Raw genomic sequence first — 5,167 nt, 5'->3', positions numbered from 1 at the left:
AACCAGGATTTTGGTTGCTTCCTGAGAGAGGAAGAGATGTATTTTAATGATGGAGGAAGTGGCAGGAATTGGTGAGGGACTGGATATGAGGGGGTAAAACTGAGTCAAGGGTGACTTCAAGGCAGCGGGCTTGGATGACAGGAGAAAGACTGATGTTGTCAACCAAGAGGGAAAAATTGGGAGGGGGGAAAGATAAGCTCGGAATTGGAGATGTTGAGTTTCAGGTGACATCCAGGTAGATACAGCAGAGAGATAGCTAGATACCTGGGTTAGGAAGTCGGAAGAGAGGTCAGGGGAGGAAAGATAGATTTGTGTGTCACCAGCATAGAAGTGGTATTTAAAGACAAATGATTGAATAAGTTCACTGTGAGAGATAGTGTAGAGAGAGAAGTGCAGAAGGCCAAGGACAGAGTCTTGGGGGAATCCAATAGAAAGAGGAAGAGTGAGGGGGAGTCAGAAGCAGTCAGGATAAAAGAGCGGCCAGAGAGGTAGGAGGGAAACCAAGAGAAAGCTATTTCACAAAGAGCGAAGGGTGGTGAGGAAAAGAAAGTGATTGACGGTGTCAAAAGCAAGAAAGAAAGTGGGTAAGATGATTGAAGACAAGTTGTTTGAGAATTTTTAGAAGCAAAGTGAAGCAGAGATACGGGGAGATAGTTGGAGAGAGAAGATGGGTCAAGGGAGGATTGCTTGAGAGTAAGGAGGATGAGGGCATGCTTGGCAGAGGGTAAGACAACCTCTGTCCTTTTAGCATGGACAGAACCGTTAGCTGAGAGAATGTCCTTAAAAGAATATTGCACAATAATATTATAAACCAAGATAGAATTTAAGATATTCTCTTCTTTTTTCTAAGTTAAACTTTAAATTGGTTCTTTTACATGTTTGTTAAGAGGAAAACATTTAAAAAGTGACTTTAATGTCCTCTAAAGTTACATAACCATTTAAGGGGTTTGGCACCTGGGGGAAGATCTTACGTAAACCCCTACCCCTGTCTGGCAATGATAGAGGTCAATGTTCTACATTTATTCAGAGGCCCTTTCGTGTTACAGGTGAAATGAATGGCCACAATCCTGGGAATTTTCATATGCTGCTCCTCACCAAGTTCAAAGTCACAATGCCTATACACCATAATAAATGTATTCTACCTATAATAATTATAATACAGTAATTAAATGAATCCTAGATTTTCTTTTGTAAATTGTCAGACTTACATAATAAAACAAAATGCAATAACATGATGAAACAAGGGTTAGTAATTCTTCAACCCTAGGCATGGGCTGAATGGCTTTGGCACAAATTCGGGCTTGGCAGCAACCCAATCAAGAGCCAGCTGTAATTTCTACAAGAAGCCTACAGTTCCCAAGACAAAACTCTCAGTACTCCCACTTTGTGTGAGGGCCTCTGACCCCCACTTTGTGTGAGGGCCTCTGACCCCCACTTTGCGTGAGGGCCTCTGACCCCCACTTTGCATGAGGGCCTCTGACCCCCACTTTGCGTGAGGGTGTCACACTTTGTGTGTGTGTGCCCCTGTCCCTCCTTTTGTGTGCATGCTTTTTTTCTCTACCTTTGTTTGTCTGACTCTCTCTATACATTTTTGTATGTATACCAATGTCTCCCCATCTGTTTCTGACTTCCCATGTGTGTGTTTCAATCTGCCCAAGCCCCCTAATTGTTTCTGTGTCTCTCTCTCCACATTTATTGGCAAAACCTATTGACAGATACATGTTATAGGTGTCAGCAGTATGTGAGAAGGAGGTTAACCAACACCTCTGTAAACTTAACCAGGAATGTTGGTTTATTTGTAACAGGCAGGGCCGCCGAGAGGGGGGGGGAGCGGGTACTAATTACCCGGGCCCGGCATGTCAGGGGGCCCGGCCCGGGCCCTTGCGCTGCTGATTTTTTTAATTTTTAATAATTTTTTTCAAAACGTTTTTTTTCTCTTCTTTTTTTTTTTTTTTTTTTTTTTTGGCGGGGGGGGGGGGGGGGGGGGGGGGGGGGGGCTCGGTCGTTGGTGGGGGGAGCAGGCTAGTTTAAAAAAAAACAAAAAAAACATACTCACCTGATCGCGGAGCCGGCATCCCTCCTCTCTGCTGCTCTGTGCTCTATTCAGACTGTCTGAATGCTGGGTGTGATGTCATCATGTCATGCCCAGCATTCAGTCAGTCTGGAGCAATGGAGCACAGAGCAGCAGAGAAGACCAAGAGAGGAGAAAAGGTAAGTGAAGGGAGGAAAACGAGGGGGGCACAGAGGGGTTAAATAACGGGGGGGGGGCAGCATGACAGAGGGGTTAAAAAATGAGGGGGAGCACAAAGGGGTTAAAAAACGGGGGGGCAGCATGACAGAGGGGTTAAAAAATGAGGGGGCACAAAGGGGTTAAAAAACGGGGGGGCAGCATGACAGAGGGGTTAAAAAATAAGGGGGGGCACAGAGGGGTTAAAAAACGGGGAAGCAGCATGTCAGAGGAGTTAAAAAATTAGGGGGAGCACAGAGGGGTTAAAAAATGGGAAAGCAGCATGTCAGAGGGGTTAAAAATTGAGGGGGGAGCACAGAGGGGTTAAAAAATGGGAAAGCAGCATGACAGAGGGGGTGAAAAAATGAGAGGGGCACAGATGGGTTAAAAAACGGGGCAGTATGGCACAGTGGGGTTAATAAACAGGGGTCAGCATGGCACAGTGGGGTTAAAAAATGGTGGGCAGCATGACACAGTGGGGTTACAAAGGGGGGGGGGAGGCATGGCACAGTGGGATTGAAAAAGGGGGGGAGCAGCATAGTATAGTCTGATGAAGGGGAGCCAGATGAAGGGGGCAAAAACAGCATGGAGGGCACAGTGTGATCATAAGGCATGGCGATGATGAAGGGGCACATTATTGTAATATTGGAGCTGGAGGAAGGCCTAATTATTAATCGTGGGTGCTATTGATTTAACGCTGGGGCTGGCTGTAATTTTCTAAATGTAGCCATTTTTTTTTCAAAATAGGTCCTTCAACATTTCTGGATCCGGACAAGCCACAACTAAAGAAAGCAGCAGCCACAGGTGGAGAAAGTGAGAAGAACAGGTAGGAGAGAGCAGCACAGTGTGTGAAATGTTGTGATTCTAGTAGGGACAATACCAATTTTTGGTGAATGTTGTGTCCAATGTAAGGTGTAGGCCAAGACTGAACTGTTTGTGTACACACTGCATTGTTTGTATACTACCCTGTGGTGGTAGATGTCCTGAAAGTCAGGAGTGCTTAAACATATGTGACGCTCCGGCGAATTGAGAGCCTAGTGGTTTTTATGTTAGCCACGCCCCAATGGCACGTTTGCCACGCCCCCAAATGCATGACCGCACCTCCCAAAATTTTTGCACTGCCGTTTGGCTAGCCACGCCCCTGAATATATGACCATATACCTAATCTTTTTTGCGCCGCCGTAAGGCGGCGCAAAAAAATTTTGGGGCTTACTTCACTATGAGGGGGGCCCCATGAATTTGTTGTACCCGGGCCCTGAATTCTTCTTGGCAGCCCTGGTAACAGGATACACGGGCTGCAGAGAAGAAATTTGCAGTTGGTGAACATTCTTGTGGAAATAATGTATATACACTAGAGCGCTACACATCCATGCTGCACAGTGTCCTATACAGCACATATACCCAGGAAACAGACTCTGCACCTCCGTGCAGTAGTGTTATGTCTGACATGCAGTACAGAGAGCTGGGAATGGAAGAAAAACCTAGCACAGGACACAGGACAGAAGGGGAATGTCTCTGTGCATGCACAGTAGGTAAAGCAGGACGGGACCCGGCAGTGCCCCACTTCTGCTCACAAGACCACTGGGGACAGGCACCCAACAACATTATTGGTGCCTGTCCCATTCCCAACCATTGGTGTGTATGTCTCCCTTTGTTCTTATGTAACCCCCTGTCACTGTGTGTAATGTGGGGTGCAATGGGTACACAGTGCACCTCCTCCTCAAGCCCTGGCTAGCTGATGGGCATGGGTGTAAATGATCAGGGGGTCCCTGCACATGCAGGTGTTTCTCTGTAGTTAGTAGGACACAGGGGATGTCACTTTGTAATGCAGTGTAAAAGTCACAATAATTTGGGCGCCAGACCATCTCTATAACAAACTCAACTCTTTATTTACACTCCTCTTCCTCCAGCACGATAATCATAATGGTTGCAGCAATAAAGAAAAATATATACAGCTCCTCACTCTCTCCAGCACAGTTCTTAATGTTATCCAGATGTTATATAACATAACTTACATGTCTCTTGCACTCCATACTCACTGTAGATGACCCTCCTCTGCAAGGGCACTCATATGGATGCTAATAGGCAGGCAGCTTCTCCTCCATGCAGCTCTGACACGCTCTGTGTACCTCTCAACTGCAGCTCATCCCTCCTCTGCGGGGATGATGTCTCCTGTGCTCTGACACGCCACTCTGTGTTCTCTCAGCCTCAGGATCTGACAATACAGCTACCATGCCTCTTGTAGCAGCCCTCACTCCAGGGCCACTTCCATGCATAGTGTCCCCTCTCTCTTGGGTTCTCTATAGTGACATGGAGTTCTCCCCCCTCATCCAGGGCACACATTCCTTGCCCTGGTTCAGTCACCACGCTCAGACAGCCAGGCAATGCTGGGGGAGCCTGGGAGCTTCCACCCCAGGTCCCCAGCTACCATCTCTCCTCTGCTGTATCTTCTCTCTGTCTATCTATCTCTATTTACCCCCTTAATGACAGCCCCTCCTTCTTCTCACTCAGTCTCACAGGCTGGGCTGGGTTATCACCATGGTAACCAGTTTATGTAACTTTTTATAAACTTCTAACTTACCCTCTAGGTGACCCCTCCTGTATTTACTGAAGTGCAGGGTTTTACTAGAACACCACTAGGGGGGTGTTACAATTATAACCCAACTGTTCCCTCTCCTTTTTCCCCATCTGCCCCCACAACCTACTGTCCTCCAGTGCTACACTTTCTCCCACTTGTCTTCCACTTTTCTCCTCTTCACACTTTTCCTTCCTCCTCCTCTGCTGGAGTTTACATTGTGGTAGGCAGAACCAGCGCTGGTGGCTATTGATCAGAAGTGACATGAACAAACAGAGGCACAACTGCCACATAACTGAACCTAAGAATTACAGGTAAGCGCAATGTTCTGACTTTAATCATTTTTGCTGAGTATATGAATAGTA

The sequence above is a fragment of the Mixophyes fleayi genome, chromosome 10, assembly GCF_038048845.1.
Source record: "Mixophyes fleayi isolate aMixFle1 chromosome 10, aMixFle1.hap1, whole genome shotgun sequence".
In the NCBI taxonomy this organism is placed as follows: Eukaryota; Metazoa; Chordata; class Amphibia; order Anura; family Limnodynastidae; genus Mixophyes; species Mixophyes fleayi.
The sequence above is the reverse complement of the archived record's forward strand: the minus strand, read 5'-3'. Positions refer to the sequence as shown.